This window comes from Prionailurus viverrinus, chromosome C1 (assembly GCF_022837055.1).
Source record: "Prionailurus viverrinus isolate Anna chromosome C1, UM_Priviv_1.0, whole genome shotgun sequence".
Lineage (NCBI taxonomy): Eukaryota > Metazoa > Chordata > Mammalia > Carnivora > Felidae > Prionailurus > Prionailurus viverrinus.
Window position 1 is genome coordinate 83,576,501 of NC_062568.1, and position 19,787 is coordinate 83,596,287.

Sequence of the window (19,787 nt, forward strand, 5' to 3'; positions counted from 1 at the left end):
CTACTTTTGCAACTACCTTGTAAGTCTAAAAGTTTTTTTTTTAATATCTTAAAATACAATGAAATTAGAAATATAAGTAAACATATAAATAAATTAAAACTTGGTATGACAGTATACAGACATGCCTAATATCAGCTAAATTCTAACATGACCACTCCTAAAACTGAGTTTGTCACTTGCATTGAACCTTACATCATCACTATTGTAATTGCATAACAGGAGTGTTTCTACTTTACTTCAGACTGACACAAAATAATTGTTTTCTCTTTTTACCAGTCTGACTTCTATTTCTTTGCCTTTAAAATGTGCATTATTCATCTTGGAGTAATTGTTAAAATAGATCTCCCTAAACTCCTCATTCTACTGATTCCAACAAGATGAGAATGAAAAATCCATAGGATATTATATATGACTCTGCTTGGTTGTAATTTCCCCAGTTAAGAGTTAATATATCAAGGTAATAAAATGTTATAGCTTTTAGTTCAAGCAAAAACTATAAAAAAATAGAAGATATCAGAGTACACGCTATCATACTATGCATGAAATTGCCTATTTAGAAAAAGAAATAGTAAAGTGGTGATTGTTATGATGTTAAAATCTCTGAATAGAAATTGCCACATTGTCAGCAAAACCAAAATTTCTGGTTGGTTTATCAATAAGATTATTGGGCCTACACTGTACTTCATACTATCTTCTGAGCATTTCATCTCTTCCACCAACGAGGAAGCTGATGCTCAGGAGGAGCATTTAATAGCTGGACAGCTATAATGCTCATGTCCACTTTTTCTTTTTCTTTTCCCCAAGTGAACTGACTTTAAAATGATCATCAAGAACTGTGCGAAAGAAGAGAAGAAAGGGAGACAAGCTGACAGTTCTGCCTAAGAACTGATACAGAATTATCGCTGCTTGGGGGGTGAGCCCATCTTATAGGGCATTTGGAATCCGAGAGAGCTGATGGACATATCAAATGCACATATTTAAGTCTCTGCTTAAGAGACTTAAAGAGACTCATTCCTACTGGCTGTTCCTACAAAACACTGACTAAAATATAGAAAGCAGAGTTTATTTAACCACATCTCAAAACCCAGAGTATAATGCCTGAGTCATGATAAATTTAGAATAGCACTGGAAGGGATTTTTAGATATTGGTTGAGAGGTGGAACACTTGAGGACAAAAGGAACTTTTTAGGCATATCTGGGCTTTCTTTGAAGCCCTCTCACACTAACTCAGTTTACTTTCAGCCTTCCAGGAACACACATCATTTGCCCTGAAAATGACTAAAGAATTTCAGTTTTCATTCCATCTTTCTAGATCCAAGCAATCTCTTAGTTTTGTAGTAGAAGTGATGCAGCAAGGGATCTCCCAGGCTTGAACTCATGTTTTCCTCTTTTCTATAATTACCCGAAACCAGAGATATTAATTACTCCTAATTTGCCTAAATTATAACTGTAATCCTAAGGGTTCTATGGTTAAGATAAAATAAGGGTGCACTTAATGAATACATTAAGTCAGTTAATCACTATTTCCATCTAAACATGAGAATGCCACTCTTACTCATTCTCCTGAGTACATATATTGAAGAGGATGGGGTGAGGGGAGAGGTAAATAAACTCTACAGAGTTTAACTATTAATTTTAAGTGATTAAAAAAAATCTTAAAACCAACTGAAATGAATTTATTGAAATTATTGCGATTTGGGGGGAAGAATTCACCTACTGAATGGGTGGATTCTTTCTTCATAATACTTAGATGGGTCCTCAGTGTTCAAACTATTATTTCTCTATGTTCTCCTAGGCACATAAGAAGAGAACATGTGCATAATCATTTAATGGGAGCCAAAAAAACCAAAACAAAACAAAACAAAAAAACACCTTCTCCTTCCTATTCCCAAATGCCTTTCTCAATTTTTCCCTGCTATCATTAACATGGGAACCCCAGCGTTAGATGTATAATCCCTGGTTTAAGGTAAAAAGGGCCTCAGCTAGAGCCTGGTGTCACGTTCTGCTGCCTTTTTATTGGAGTCAGGTTTGTCCTAGAGCATGTTTTGTGTTTTAATGGTGTTGGCCCAGTGCTTGCTTTATATTCAAGCTGCATGGATACTTAGTCTTCTCTTTGGTACTTGTGTATGGAAAGCCTCAGCAGGACTCCAGTTGTCTTGTTTCATTGCTACTTGTTCCACTGTCTTCCCATCCAACTTTTATCAGACTTCCCATATTTTTTTTTTTAATTTTTTTTTCAACGTTTATTTATTTTTGGGCCAGAGAGAGACAGAGCATGAACGGGGGAGGGGCAGAGAGAGAAGGAGACACAGAATCGGAAACAGGCTCCAGGCTCTGAGCCATCAGCCCAGAGCCCGACGCGGGGCTCGAACTCACGGGCCGTGAGATCGTGACCTGGCTGAAGTTGGACGCTTAACCGACTGCGCCACCCAGGCGCCCCCAGACTTCCCATATTGTATGCATCCTCTGAATGGCTGATTTCTTTTTTTTTTAGTTTGATTAATCTATATCTCAGTTTCTGTTGGTTGGTCTATAAATTTAAATTCTTGTGTTCCTTTCCCTTCAGCTAATAAAGGAAAATCAATTCAACTGTCACACAGTACAATGTTTCCTATTCTTCATGCTGTAAAAGTTCTCTTCTTCTAGGGACCAAGAAAGTATCTATTTCTACTAGTGGCCACCCTGTTAATCCTGTTAATATCTGGGGTGATTCTTAAGGAGATATCAGGTATTCAAACACCAAATCCTAGCCTTTGTTTTCAGCATAGCTAATAAGAAAATTATTTTCATATTTAATGAATGCAGATATTCACTGATAAATAGGAATCTTAAGAATCATGTTTCAAGTAACAGAAAACATTTTTGACCTATTTATCCAAACAAAATACAAAAATTTATTGAATGGGTATTGAGTTGTCATAGGAAACCTAAGGAGAAAAAATGCAACAAGAATTAGAAGGTATTAGATGCTTTTCATCCTCCACATCCCACACCACTCCACAGCCAGATACCCAGGTGTCTGTGTATCTACTTCATTTATTCTTCTCTTTCTCTAAAAGCCCTACCTTTTCTAGTTTTGAGTTCAAATGGCCACCTCGACCTCAACTTTCATATCCTCTTAGTTCTACAAACACATACTGCACGCCTCAGTGCCAATTCCAAAGTCTCTGAAGAAAGACTAATTGAGTCATGTTGGCTTAGGTGTTTGTTTACTACTGGCCCAACTGGCAGTGGCCCTGGGTCAGCCATCTGCCTCATCAGCAAGGATATGTAAGGAGACTGCTAGGGAAGAGGACCAGATGCCCAAGTGTCACTACAAGTACTACTGTTTGGTCTGTAACATTTATAGAAAGACTTCAGGTTTTCTTTGCAATGAAAGAAGTAGCTTCCATGTTCTTCATGTTGGCTTTGCATGTAGCTATCTCCTTCCAGCAAAAAAGGTAACAAAGTATTTCAATGTTATTGGTACAATTAAGTCTTTGCTGACAAGATTTCCTCTCTAGCTATATGAACTCCTTTCTAGGTGCAATTTTCTCATTCTCTTTTTCTAAGCATTTACTGTTGTTCATTAGGCTAAGATCATGTTCAATATTAGTGTCACTAGAGTTAATAGTACAGGACTAATTTTCCAGTAAAAGCTGTGGTCATTTGTGTTATGGAAGTGCTTCCCTAATTCAACGGTTATCAAACTTTGGCAAGCATTAAAACCATTGAAAGGGTCCAGGTAGGGCCTGACAATTTGCACTTCTAACAAGTGTCTACCAAAGTGATGCTGATGCTATTGGTTCTGAAGTCACTCTTTAAGAACCACTGACATAATCATTGTTACTGTCATCACAAGAGAAATAGCCAGAAAATTAACAGCACAAATAACAACAGGTGCTGGTGAGGATGCTGAGAAAGGGAAATGCCCTTGTACTGTTGGTGGGGATGCAAAGTGGTGCAGCCACTCTGGAAAACAGTCTGGAGGTTCCTCAAGAAATTGAAAATAGAACTACCCTATGATCCAGCAATTGGCTTATTAGATATTTACCCAAAGGATACAAAAATAAAGAGTTGGAGGGGTACATGCACCCCATTGTTTATAGCAGCATTATCTACCATAGCCACACTATGGAGAGAGCCCAAATGTCCATCAACTGATAAATGGATAACGAAGATGTGGTGTACACACACACACACACACACACACACACACACACACACACACACACTGTAATATTACTCAGCCATCAAAAAATGAAATTTTGCCATTTGCCATAATGTGGATGGAGCTAGAATGTATTATGCAAAGTAAGTCAATCAGTGAAAGATAAATACCATATGATTTCACTCATATGTGGAATTAAAAACAAAACAAAACAGATGAATATATGGGAAGGAGTGGAAAAGAAAAGAGAGGGAAATGAAAGACAAGAGACTCTTAATAATAGAGAACAAACTAGGGAGGGAGGGAGGTGCGTGGGAGATGGGATAGATCGATGATGGGTACTAAGGAAGGCACTTGTGATGAGCACTGGGTGTTACATGAAAGTAATTACTGAATCCTACTCCTGAACCCAATATTGAACTGTATGTTAACTAAAATTTAAAAAAGAAAAAGAGAGAAAGAGCAAGAAAAGGTCTTATCAATTACTATCAGGGAGCTAGGTGTGGTGACAATGTTTCATATAACGTCCTCATTCTAAAATCCTTGGGATATTAAAATGCATAGGACTTTTAAGATCGTCAGGTCCTGGGGTGCCTGGGTGGCTCAGTCGGTTGAGCATCCAACTTCGGCTCAGGTCATGATCTCACAGTCTGTGGGTTTGAGCCCCGCATCAGGCTCTGTGCTGACAGCTCAGAGCCTGGAGCCTGTTTCCAATCCTGTATCTCCCTCTCTCTCTGCCCCTCCCCCAGTCTCACTTTGTCTCACTCTGTCTCTCAAAAATAAATAAATATAAAAAAATTAAAAAAAAAAAGATTGTCAGGCCCTGTCTTGCCTATACAAGTTCATACAGTACTAATGAGTTTAACCACTTCCATTCATTACCTCCATTATTATGTCCTTAATATCTTTATTTACAAAGAAAAATTTATGTCACTCCTGTAGACGGAAAAAAAAAACATGTTATTTTAAATTGAAAGTAACTATAAAATACATTTTAAATGTTACTTAATTTTGAAAATGAGTATAGATGATACCAAGTCAAATAGTTTTAAAACACACATGCAAAAATAAATTATTCAATGAGAATTTAAAATTGCTTATGATTCATTCTTTTTTTTTAATTAATTAATTATTTATTAAAAAAATTTTTTTTCAACGTTTATTTTTGGGACAGAGAGAGACAGAGCATGAACGGGAGAGGGGCAGAGAGAGAGGGAGACACAGAATCGGAACCAGGCTCCAGGCTCTGAACCATCAGCCCAGAGCCTGACGTGGGGCTCGAACTCACGGACCGCGAGATCGTGACCTGGCTGAAGTCGGATGCTTAACCGACTGCACCACCCAGGCGCCCCTGATTCATTCTTAATAAAGGAACAATCAGCTCAATGTCACATTGCTTAAGATAGAAAAGATACTTGACATCATTAATCCATTCTTTCAGTTGTGATATTTGCTTTCATTGAAAATCCCAAAGCATGTGTGTATGCAGTTATAAAGGATAGAACTGACCCAAGAAATTTCTTTGACATGGTTAGAGATTAATATTTATTCCTACTTCTATATTGCAAGCTATTTTGTTCAACCAACAGAGTTTCAAGATCTCCAGAAGTAATTTCCAGAAGCTGTTCTACATTTGCTAATGTCTGCAATGTGGAAGGAAAACTAGGTCTCTTCTCTCTCACACTGCCATATTCTTTCAGGAAAAACTTATTGAAATCATATTATTTATATCTTTTTCAAAATATTCAATCATGCCTTCAGTGAGTTAGTGAGTAAATTTATAGTTAAGTTCTTCTGAAAAGACATTTTTTAGCATAATTTAACAGGGGTGCCTGGGTGGCTCCAACTCTTGATTTTGGCTCAGGTCATGATCTCATCGTTCGTGGGTTCAAGCCCTGGATTGGGCTCTGAGCTGACAGTATGGAGCCTGCTTGGGATTCGGTCTCCCTCTAACTCTGCCCCTCCCATGCTCACTATCTCTTTCTCTCAAAACTAAATAAGCATTAAAAAAAATGACTTTAGAATAATTTAACAAATAAGTAAAATTCAGAGACCTACCCTCAAGTTGCTCTATGTGCTGTGTCAACTATGGTAAAGAGAACAGACACAATGCACTCAGTGTCCTATATAAAATATCTTTCAGATTTCTAGCTTTATGAGGTTCACATTATAAAATTATAAAATTCACATATTCCAATTAATGTGAAAAGCGATTCAAAGTAGTTGAAGTGATCTGCCCAAGTACATAGCTAGCAATGATTAAGCCAAGAATGTAGTCCACTATAGAATATTCTTTCAACACTGAGTTGACTGTCTCAGGAAAGTGAGAAAGAAGCAGGGGTAAAGGTATGATTTTGTTTCCTCATGAATGTTTTGCTCTCTACCTGCTTTAGTTACGCATCCAGTTCTAATCAGACACTGCCTAAAAGGCCAGTTTATTAGAATCTGTAAACCTGCTGGTTCAGAAAATGATCAAGATGGTCCCCTGGCCTGCACTGTTACCTCTCCAGTGGGGGTAGGTGTGAGAGAATATGCCTGAGTTGCACTGACAGATTCAGACCTAGACGTACAAACAATGCTGGTAACCTTGCCTTACTTCATTTCTTTTCCCTTCCATCTGAGCTTCCACTCTTGTCAATTCATAGATCAACACTTTCTTTGGGGGAAAACTATTTTAATCACCTGTGTTATTTTATAGGTGAGGAAAATATTTTTCTTCCTACTGAAGCAACCAATCTTAAAAAAAAAGACATGATCTCTAAATGCCTTTAAAATGTAGATTAGCATTAAATTTACAAAATTAACACACTCCAAAAATGTACTAACTTATGTAAAAAATCATAAGAGCCTTTTTTGAAAATTGTAGCATGATTTGAAGGAAGCTTTAAGGCCCTACATGTCCAAAAATTTTAACCTTAAGCCTCCCATAATGCCTCAATAATGGCAAGAAGAATCATTGTAATCATGTTAACTGGAGCCACACAGACAACGGCCATCTGCTTGTAGAATCATTTGCTAGGTGTGTCATAATACAGGAAGCTATTTGACCTTTCTGTGCCTCAGTTTCTCTCCTGTAAAATCATAATTCCAGCACCTGCTTCTGTTGTACAGGTGCACAGTGGCCCTTCCTACTGCATGATGAAATTTCTTGAGAGTATCTTAAGAGCAGAGGAGAAAAACAGGAATATCTCTAACCTACCAAAGAATTCCTCCAAGGTCTGTAGGGCCACAGAGCTGAGGTGGCTGTGAGAGCCCTCTGGTGGAAGGAATCCCTGCACATTAACTATTTCTAGACTGGTTAGACTAAAAGTGGGTAAAGTACACCTAGTATCTGCAAAAAAGGGTCTTCCTGGCCTAGGATTCTTGAGATGCCCCAAACTCTCCTAGGGAATTGTAAAATTACTGGCATTGTATCAGTTTGAGATCTTGCTTTCCTTCCATGACACAGTTCAGTCTAACTGACACAGTTCACTATCAGGCCACTGGAAGTAGACAAGGAAAGAGAGGCCTACCATCATGGGAGACTAAAGATACTTCCGTAACCTCACAGGAATTTCATGAAGATTAAATAATACTAATACATAAAAAAAGGCTTGGAATAGAATTAAAGCACACAAGTACTCAATGTGGATTATTTATTTTATTATCTATTATGTATAAAGCACTTTGCAAAGAAACATCTTGTTTATTTTGTTTGTTTCCCTTAATTCTCTCAATGCTATGAGGTAAGTGTTATTATTACTTTCCCTTTAGGATATAAAATAACAATGATAATTGAATTTCAGAGAGGTTTGTTCACGTGCCCAAGGTCATACAATTCAGTGTCAAACCATGATGTGAGACTTCAAGGCAGTTTCATTACCCAAAATATAGAATGCTCTAGATCTCTCACACATTCATTAGAGACCCTGTTAGAAATACAGACTGTAGAGTAGTCTCATATTGCTGTTTATTCAGTAGAACTGGGTAGGGTCGGCATGTTAGTAACTTAAAACAGAAAAAAAAAAACTTATGACATTGACATGATGGTAATTTGGAAATTATTGAGAAGCACTGTCTGTAGGTAAGAGAGGGGTGAACATTAAATTATTATCTTAAACAAATGATCTTATGGCAAATAGACATCATAGGAAAATAGACCAGTACCCTGGGACATCTGTAACAATTTATCTGTAGGAGATAAAAACAAGGGAACAACACATGATCAGATTTTGCACTGATTAATGACTTACTGGGTCAGAGTTTGAGACTTTTCTCATAGTCTCACAGGAATGGTATTAGAATAGAGACAAAGTTTAAAAATTGGGAGTGCTTCTGGGACATGTAGCATGAGGTAAGTACCACCATACAGGTAGTGAGTGTTATGAGTAAAGGCCAGATGGAAAAGCACCTCAAGTGCTCATACGTTATTAGTCCTCACACTTCCTTAATGTGACAGGCATATATTTTAATTTAATTTCACTGGACTGCCATACAAGCTAATACAGCTAATAAATTTTATAATCAATTGTTGACACCTGCCCTCCTGACTTGAAAGAAATGTAGAATTATTGCTGTTTTGGCCACAGATGCAGTAGAGTATAAAAACAAAAAAGGCAGAGAAGGAGAATGTAAGAGAGGAGATGAAGACAAGCTTCAGTTTGAAATGTTGCCTAGGACTACCCTTTCCACACAGCTCATCAGTAATTAAGAATCAGGAGAGGACAAATACAAAAGTAGGTATGCTTCACCTCTATTTTTTTTTTTTTACCATTTATTTTTTTTTTTCTTATTCCAACACACTGTAGTAACTGTCCTCTAATAGAAAAGCAATTTTCATAAAGGAGGACATTGTGACAGCTTCCAAAAAGAATGGTGATATTTTTGCCCTTTGGGGAAATTGGTTACATTTTTCTTGCAAAATTGTTTTTACAACTTGATCCTGTATTTACATGAGATTTTACAAATAATAATCATCTCTGATGTTTTAGTACCTTCTTCACTATATAAATCATATGAATTCTAATTTATCTCTGTGATTTGAGATCTGATGGGCCTCGGTAAACAACTTCTAAAACTTTCCCAATTTTGTGAATATATCTGAGGTAGATATTCAACAAAAACCACTATCATGGGGATACTGATATATGGTAGAGGGAAAGGCCCAACTTAACATCCCACCACAGACTGGTTTATCTTAGAGAACAAGGGATTACTACTTTCAACTTATTTTCTTTCAGTAACACAGTGTTGCCATGGTTTCTTGTATCCCTAGTTACGCATCTGCATAAAAAGAAAAAAAAATCACAGAAGGAATATCCAAGGACACACGACACTATGTTAAAACAATGGGCACTTATGAAATATAAAATACTCTTGAGTATACCACATTTTTCTTCCATTACCCCCTCTCTCCACCAAAACCCCCCAAATAACCCAAAGTTTGGACATTCTGCAGCACTGTTATGGAGTTTGATTCCAATTTGATTAATCTGAAATTAAGAGGTTGTATTAGCTAATACAAGATATACTTCATATTTTCTGTTACATGAGAAAAATAAAAAAAATAATTAAGCTTGTTAGAGGAATTTTTTTTAAAGGAAGCTAATTGAGAAATAACATGTAATGGACTCAACACTGACTGACTCCAAATTTTGATAAGGACCATTCTTGAAATAAATAAAATGTGCTTCGATTTTTAGACAGTAAAACATACCCATCATTTAGTCATATTAAAGAAGGAACAAGTTTACAATGTTTATTCTTTAGGTTTAGAGTAAAGGAATTCCCTTCTTTGCCTCTGTTACTCTGCAGAAGTGAGAAAGCTTCACAGAGATGGAGACAAACATTTATTGAGTAAATCAGAGATAAAGGCAATGCAATCTGATACAAATCTTCATTGAAACAATTAGTGAGTGGTCAGCTGGCTATGGAATTAAAATAATTATACCTCAAAAAGATGAGTGAAGAGGCTAAAGATTTTTTCTTGCATCTTTAATTTTTCTGTTGAGAATAGGATACTTATGTAAACTAATTTGCTATTAGCATTATTAATTCTTTTAAATAAGGTATGCCCTTCTAAATAAAAATTGAAGCCCTAGTTCTGTACTTAAGGCATTCTTAAAGTGCATTTTCTTAATTCTCTTACCTGAAAAATCATGGCATTTGAAATTTCAGTGACCTCTCAGGAATTAAAGAAACAAACAGAAATGTTCCTTTGCTAAAACCTAGGAAGAGACTGTTAATACTGTGGGGAAAGCATGATAGGCTGGGGAGACTTACAGAACATTTGAACTGGAATGTGATTTTGCTTTAGTGCTTTTAAAAGAGAAATAAAAGCAATTCAGATGATCTTGCTTGGAAGTTATTTTATTGTCAGTTCTAACTGACTTGTATAATGTTCTTATATAATGTGCAATAATGCATAATTAGTTGACTTAACTCTAGAAATATATTCCTCAAGGTGAGGACACACTCAAGTAAGAACATTACATTCTTCTTGGAATCACTAGTTTTTTATTTCTTTGTTGATAGTTGAGAAGTATTCTTCCAAGGATTACAAACATTCATATAATCTGTGGTAACATCAGCTATAGTAGAACAGTGGACTGCACTAAGAGTTGTTAAAAAGCAAAACAAAACAAAACAAAACAAAACAGGTCCAAAATGGGGTCACTTACACAGAGTCTCCAAACTGGTGCTTAATATATAATCTAACTGCAGTTTTATACAGTTTCAATTTCTCTCAGAAATGTAGTCTCAACTGGTCAGTCAGAAATTTTTTAATCAGTGCTAATGATTAAAATCTTCCATTTTGTATAACTCTTTGGACTGCCTCTCTACTTGCTAGATGGGGCACTGCCCAATTCATGAATCATTTAATAAAGCCAATTATATCTTCAGATTTACTTGACTGAGTTTTGTTATGTAACAGAAGCATGAAACCTGATTTTATTTCCAGTTTGGACAATAACTAGCTGCGTGACCCTAAGCAAGTCATTTTCTCTCTCAGTTTGTTTTTTTTTTCATCTGTTAAAGGAAAAATATAGACTAGATGGTCTCACAGGATTCAAAAATGTTAGAGATGAAATGGACCACAGTTACAAATAGAAAGATTTATATTACAGATGAAAAGACAGCATTCCAAAGGGATAAAGGGTCTTGTCTGATGTTCAATTGAATTAGTGGAAAAGAAAAAAATAAAACTCAAGTATTATTTCAATCTAATGCTTACTTCTACACATTGGAACTTTATATACTTGTCTATTAGCTGAAGAGCTACAAATTAAACATTTTTCTAATGGGTAGATTAAATACATCTATTTATTATATATTTATTTTATATTTATGAACATGTAGGTATATCATTGTTTATTTATTATTTTAATAAATAATGTATCTAATTATTATATATTAATATTTATACATGCATATAAATTAATCTCTCTTGTCTAAATTATCCATAACATATGAATATGATTTAGGGTGCATTTTGAGATTTTGTTTGAATTTCTAAGAAATCTAACATTAAAAAACTATCGATGCAATGAAATCAGTATTTGTGATTATTTGACAATAAATTTTTAATCAAATTTTTAATCACTGAATTTAGTTTAGATAATCCTTAAAGATAAACTACTTTATGAAGTTCTTTCCAATATACAAATTCATCATGTGAAGTTTCCAACAGGAGGTTCCAATAGGAACCTATTCGAATAGGAATACGATTAAATCTTTGCAATATATCAGAGGGATGTTTTGTAGGATGACAAGATGGCTAACTTCCAAGGTCCTCATGGGATCTTACTAACTTGGTGAATTTATCCCCACTTTGGAACACTGATTTGCCAAATCCTTGTCCTTCTCATGTTACTAAGAAATACTCAAGACCTAATCAAATGAACTAAGTTCAGAGGATATATAAAATTGGAAAGTTAATTTATTAATTTACAATTGAAATATAATTTCCAAGGCTACTAAGGCATTCTATCTTTTGGATAGTTCATTCTCTTTGTAGGTAAAACAGTGAAGTTATTAATTTATAGTCAGAAACTTGATTCTATAATTTGAAATCAATCAAGAGCAAAAAATTACTTATTATGAATACTTAGTGGTGTCAAGTGAGGCAGCCAGCCATTTCCTTAGTGACCATGTCCTCTGCTCAGAGAATTTGCTACTTGTTCAGGTATTGATTTAATCTCTGATTGTCTTTCCAAATGTCATATATATTGTAGATTAAGATGAAGAAATTTCCTTTGGTAAATATTTGCAGCAGCACGAATAATATACAACATATTTAGCAATAGTATGGGAACTAGAATGGATAGTTCCCAAAGATAGTACTTCAGCCTCCAGTTCCACCAGCCATCATTTCTACAGTTAGTTACTGAATTGTGGTGCAGTCTGGCTTCACCTGTGGGAGGGAGGTCAGGGTAGCAGCTACGTAAAAACCACTATGTTAGTGGTGCCTGGGTGGCTCAGTTGGTTAAGCATCTGACTTTAGCCCAGGTCATGATATCATGTTTGCGAGGTCAAGCCCCATGTCTGGCTCTGTGCTGATAGCTCAGAGCTTGGAGCCTGCTTCGGACTCTGTGTTTCCCTCTCTCTCAGTCCCTCCCCAGCTTGCAGTGTCTTTCTCTCTCTCTCTTTCAAAAATAAATTAAAAAAAAAATTAAAAACCAGTATGTTAGAAATTCAGTATTTTTAGCAACTGGTTCAGCTGTCCTGGTGCATACTGATTAAATATTTCCCCTGAGTGTTGGAAATCTTTTTAAACATAGTAACATATTCTTTTTTTCTGCCATGCTCATTTCAATAAATTACAACTAAAACTTCTTTTAATGTTTAAGGTGGATGTTTAGAACATGAGTTATTGCAGCAAGTTATAATAGTGATGCCTTCCAGGTTTCCAAACTGTACCAAATGATGCCAGACTGCTATGATTTTTAGAATTCTTGTATCTGCTTTGGAAAATCTTTTTATTCTGTCTCTTCCTATCAGTGTTGTCACTTCTCATTTTTATCCTCACACTTTCCTCTAGCAACAACCCTCAAATTTCTCAGAAACTGAATCTAATTTAAGTCTACTCTGAGCAGGAAAATCTGGCTAATTTCCCAGATGCATGTATAAAATAATTATGAATAAATTCCAAATCATGGCTCAAGGAACTATTTTATGAGTAAAGGAACATATATTTTAATTTCAGACCTTGTGACACATATGTTGTCTATTCTGAACAGCTTCTGGGTACTTGAAGCCCTTTCATACATTAAACATTTTCTAGTTTAATTCATAGTTACCACTAGATAAATGATCAATTACATTTCACATTACTGCAGAGGTTGAAAATCAGTAGCCAACAAACCAAACCTAGCCAGCAGTTGTGTTTTGATTGGCCAAGAAATTATTACTGTGGCAACGATTTTTTTTTTAAGTTTTGGTAGCCAACAGTTAAAATCCGAATATTTGAAATATAAAGCTTAATATCTGGATTCTCTTTAAAAACAGGAAGTATGACAATACCAGGCACATATAATAATGTGAAAATGATAGGTGGGAACTAAATAGCAGCTTCTTCCTTTAGATAGTGTTGTGGGTGTCATTGTGTCCACTCCAAATTGGCTGAAGTCTTAACCCTCAGTACCTCAGAATGTGACCTTATTTGGAAAATAAGGCTGTTGCAGATGTAATTAGTTAAGATGTTATACTTGAGTAGGGTAGACCCCTAACCAAATATGACTAGTGCCCTTATAAAAAGAATACCATGTGAAGAGATGGAGAAACACAGGGAGAAGAAGACCATATGAAGACGGAGATAGAGATTGGAATTAAACAGCTTGAAGCCAAGGAACTCATGAAGCTACCAGAAGCTGGAAAAGGCAAGTAAGAATCATTCCCCTAGAGGCTTTGTAAGGTGCATGAACCTACCAACACATTGATTTTGGATTTTTATCCTGTAGAGCTATGAGAGGATGTATTTCTGATGTCTTAAGCCACACAGTCTGTGGTACTCTATAATGGCTGCCCCAGGAAACTAATATAGATAGAATTTTCAGACAGCTATTTCTGACAATATGGTTGACTAGACAATTAAAATTTCTCCACAAAAAATCAATTAAATGCTGAATAATGCATCTACAAAAACTTATCTAATACATATAGATAAAAGATAAAACCTTGGATATGCAAGATACAAAAAAGAAAAAATGACCCCTACCAAAAGGTGACCCTTGGACATCAAAGAGTGGAGTAGGATCTGTCTTTCCAGTGGCAAAGATTACAGAGACGGAGACAGGATACTTGTCTGTTTCTCCCAAAAATTTCAAGGAAAAAGAAAAAGTGACCTGAGAATTGCAAACCACACTTAATAACTTCCCTGAGTCTAGGCCTGGAATTAAACTGAAGTAATTACCTAAGAAAGCTAAGAAATTAGCATAACAAGTGATCACAGGTGGATGACACTTTTGAATCAATAGCAAAACCCCTCTGAAGAGATCCTCAACTCAGGTCTTGAAAGATTCCTTTAGAGAAAATGCTTTAGCCCCAGTAAATACAGCTTTTCAAATTTAATTATAATTGAAAAATCAATCACAAGACCACCAAAAATCCCACAAAACATAGTTACAATCTACCAAATATAATCAGCTTAAAACACACATAGCAATGTTAGTTAGACTTTCAAAAATTTCATATAATTGTCAGACTAGATTTTAAATTATGTTTAAAGGATTAAACAAGAAATAAAAGGGATATTCACTCAACAAAACATATTTATTTCACTTAACTAACATTTACTGAAGACCAATTATGTCAGGTGTTTTTCTAGTTACCGGGAATATGAAATTTAACCACCATCACCATAACTAGCCCTATCACTATCTTTGTGGAATTTATATTTTAATTGTGAGAGACTGAAAAAGCAAAATAAGTAATATGTTTCATAGTGAAATGTGCTATAAATTAAAAGAAGATAAGGAAGATAGATCAAGAGCCCAAATAAGGGTGTGATTTCAACTTTACCTTAAAGATCAGGAAAGGCTTCACTGAGAAAAGTATATTTGAATGTGAAAGGAATAAGGGAGCAAGTCAGACAGATATCTGGAGGAAGACACAGGGAGTCAAAAATGCAAAGGCCCTGAAATACTGTAAAAGCAATGAGGAAGACCCATAAAGCCAAGTAAAACTGAGTCAGAGAAACACCACAGTGGCAGTAATAGAAGATGAGGTTCAAGAGAAATAGCAGGCCAGAAAAGTAAGAATTACAGTATTACAAAGAACCAGAAAAGTATAAAGAGAAACAAATTAGAATTTCTGACAAGAAAACATAATTGTTAAAATATGAAAATCAAACTGATAATTAAACTGCTGATAAGACAAAGCTAAAGGGAGAATTAAGAAAATGAAAGGAAGCAGTGAAGAAATAAACCACAAAGCCTCACTCAGAAAGAGATGAAAATATAAAATCTAAGGTAAAAAGATTAAAAAAAAAAACAAACATAAGATGAAATGAAGAAGTATCACATATGTCTAATCAGCATTCCAGAAGTAGAGAATAAGATTAGAGACAGGCCATATTTGAAATTATAATAAATTAGAATTTTTCAGAAATTTTGAATAACAGACTCTTCAGACTCAGTAAGTACAATGAATCCTAAGCAGAATAATCAGAATTAAATGCATATGCATGCATAAATTGCAAGTTCTACTTGCCATTAGTCCTCTGTCTCATTTGCTTCACTAATTTAGTTTACCAGCAAGTTTCCTTAAAGGATTTGAATTTGTGGACTAAGGTACACATTTACAGTCATAATTAAAATGTATTAATTCTTCTCACTAAAAGATATGTTTATCATGAAGCATTTGAAAACAAATGTTGACATTTTTCATTATCTCCAATTGTTCCCTCTAACCTTTTTGACTTTGAGAAGAGAAGGGAGATGGAAATGGGTGGAGGAAGAAAGCCTAGACTGCCTCTTGATACTTGGAAATAAATGGCTGCTCTTGTAGATGAGTTTCTAAACTTCAGTATCTTCGCATAGATAAATATAGTTGACTACAGAAATTCACGACTGATTTTGATTGTGTGATCTTGGAAAGGCTTATCTGAAGGCTTTATTTACTCAAGTAGGTTTTATTTACTCAAGTGTGTGTGACTATAATATAAATACCAGAAGCTAAAACACTCAGTTTCAAATTTCAGCATCTGCCTAAAGTGGGATTACTCTCCTGTGATATTCAAGCCACCTGCCTTTTCTTCTCTGTACATTAGTTAATCCTATTTATTACCAGAGATTATTTTTCCGATTTGGATATTTTTCTAACATATTTATCATTTTTACTAAACCACTGTTTTTCTTAATCTTAGGTGATTTAGGTAGATGAATTTTTACATCTTGACTTCTAATATACAAGACTTCCAACTTACAAAGTTAGAAATTACACACATAGTAATCTATTCTAAGAAATAATATTTTTAAAGCACACTTTTTCTGGAGGTGGAGACAATACAAAATACTGTGACTGGCAAAATAGGAGGCCTCTGGTAAGTGAGAATTTTCACAATTTTCTCACCTGATGCATTAATTTTTTTCTTTTTTTTCTCTTCTTTTAATGTTTATCTATTTTTGAGAGAGAGAGAGAGAGAGAGAGAGAGAGAGAGAGAGAGAGAGAATGAGAATGAGCAGGGGAGGAGCAGAGAGAGAGGGAGACAGAATTTGAAGCAGGTTCCATCCAGGCTCTTAGCTGTCAGCACAGAGCCTGATGCAGGGCTCAAACTCAAAAACTGGGAGATCATGACCTGAGCCAAAGTCAGACACTTAACTGACTGAGCTACCCTGGCATCACACCCCGATGCATTAATTTAACTTAAGAAATTAAAGCACAGATTCTGTTGGTAGAGAAAATAAAGTCAATAAATAATTAGGTTTTTTTAAAGCTAAAAGCCATTTTTAATTTTTAAAACAAATGATAAATGTTCAAGGTTAATATTGCTCTAAAATGAATTCTTTAGCTGAATTTTCCCTTTCATTGATCTGATTCTGGCCATAGCACTTACACTGTAGACTTTAATGTGCTGTGTCACTTAGACTTCAAACAGAGAAAGAGAATTAGTAGGAACTATATACTAAGAGAGATATATTACAAGATTGTGGGAACTGGCAAGGCAAGTCTGAAATCTGCAGGGCAGGCCACCAGGAAGGACAGGCTGGGAATTTGGAGTACAGGATGAGATTGCTGTGCACAGACAGAATTTCTTCTTCAGGGAAGCCTTGCTCTCCTCTCTAAAGAGTTGGGGAGCAGGTGGCCAAGAACTTATACCAGAAAAGTATGGAGATAGTGGTAGTGCAAAACTACCTATGAACTGAGGCTCCACCAGACAGTGGTGGTCCAAAACTACATATGAACTACCCTGACCTATGCTACATTGTCCAATCAGACTTCATTTACAAAACCCAAATTCAAAGATGAATTTTTTAAGACTATCAAGACAATGACCATAAAATATTAAACACAAGCACAACGTCCCCTTCTGAGTACAGAACCCAGTGCAGACTGCACTGGTTACAGACCCATGCAGCTGGCCCTGGGCTTGAGTCTGTGATAACACAAGAGACTCAGAGGGCCAGGACTCTTAAGGAAGAATGGGAAACATTTACTTACATAGGGAAACAGCCTCTAACCAAAACCTGTACCACCATGGTGGATTAGCTCTGTAGGAATGAAGGGCCACTAATGACCCATTATGACAACTCCTTCAGGCTGAAGACAAGTAAAGGTAGGGGATGAATATGAGATTTGGTTTTCCTTTTCCTCCTTTACCTATTCATGTTTATGTATTTGTTAAAATTCTACAATGTACTGATCTCAATGCTAGTTTATGGGGATACAACTACAAAAAATATATAGTTTCTTCCTTGGAGGAGAATTTTATTCTTAAACATAATAATATTATATTCCCTAGAGTCCTTGGCAAATTTACCTATAGAACCAAATGCTTATTTAACATAAAATATTAAATTTGATTGACCAAATGTGAGGATGTGAAAGCAGAAATATAGGTAGTATGTAAATAAACCTTAACCTTAAAATAAACCCTATCAGGACACCTGGTGGCTCAGTCGGTTAAGTGTAAAACTTGGCATGATCTTGCAGTTTACAGGTTCAAGCCCCACATTGGGCTCTGTACTGACAGCTCAGACACTGGAGCCTGTTTCAGATTCTGTGTCTCCCTCTCTTTCTCTCTCTCTCTCTCTCTCTCTGACCCTCCCCACCTCTCAAAAATAAACATTAAAAAATTAAAAAACACCTATCTTTCTGAATTTATTTCAACACTTCTGAAATGGACTGATTCAAGGAATCCACTTTTTTTTTCCAACACAGAAACATTAAATTCATATTGGTGTGACTACCTCATGAAGAGTCTAACTAATGAAGAGATTACATTTGAGATTTTTAAGCCTTTCTACATATTTATCATGGAAATATTCAAGATGTGGCTGAAAAAATGATTTCTTTTTAAAAGGTCACTTAAAATAACAATAAACAGCATTCTCAATATTAAAAAAAAGTCATATGCTTGGTCTTACTTATAGTATGAGGAATATACTCAATTACAAGTAATAGAAAACCCTAATTAGTACCTTAAATAAGTTAGGCTTTCTCTTTCTCACATAAGAACTCCAGATATAGAAGTGTAATTCGTTCAGTGGCAGAATATTTTTGATTAGTTGTCTCTAAGATTCTCGTGGCCCTTCCCTTGTGTATCACATCATTCTGATGCAGTTGCAGATATGACATCATAAAGGTAGTGGGAACTCAGTTGACATGCATTCCTATCCTTATACTAAACAATCCTGAGAATAAATATGCTTTCCTTTATTTGTGCTAGCCAATTCTAAGATGAAGCATATATTCACATTTCTGTGCTAAATAATACTGAGATTAGGCAAAACTAAGTTAACTATTTGTTTCAGGAAATACTTGTTCCTTGATAAGATAACCTTTGGAGACTGAATCTTGCTTATCAATGCTTACTTCAAGACTCTCACCTCACAATGGTCATCAATGCAGAACTATCATGTCATATGCCTTGCCATTTCAGATCCTAAAACCCTAAAAATATCTTCTTCTAACCTCCCCTTTCAAAAACACTGCTGGGAATCTCTGAAAGAAGTATTCTCTCTCACTGTAGGGTAATCAACAGGTTTTTCTGGAAATCATTTTGCTGACTGGACACACCAGAATTTGAAGGGCATCAATCATATATGTTCCATTTATTGGGAAATCAAGAGTTTCCCAAAATAATTACAATAGACTTTTGTTTTTATCTCACTGGTCAGAACCGCCTCTAACTAAAATAAAAGTTGGGGGAGTTGGGGAACTCCATCAAGATGCATCACTTGCAGATTTCCACATGGTAACTATAAAGGAAACAGTGTTTCTTTCAGCAAGAGAGAAAGTGAGGAACAAATGAATACCTGATAGGCAATTAAACCATGGATGTCTTTTCCAGCATAATCAGAAAAAGCTTCATTCAAAAGAACATAAGATAAATTTTCAGAAAAAAAAAGTCCTAAATTGAGGACCTTAAATGGAAAAAGTACTGAAATATAAAATTGGATATTCTTGTAAATGTAAGCAAAGATCTCATCCATCCCTA

At 35.5% G+C, this 19,787-nt stretch overlaps 1 long non-coding RNA gene across 1 annotated transcript in view; it reads right to left on the reverse strand.

The window, feature by feature from the left end:
• The window catches only part of LOC125173209 (uncharacterized), a 47,843-nt gene extending 28,981 nt beyond the window's left edge, over window positions 1-18,862 (reverse strand). The window contains exon 1 of the long non-coding RNA XR_007154966.1: window positions 18,769-18,862. This is a non-coding gene — a long non-coding RNA (uncharacterized LOC125173209). The remainder of the gene's footprint in view (window positions 1-18,768) is intronic.
• Window positions 18,863-19,787: the final 925 nt, after the last annotated feature.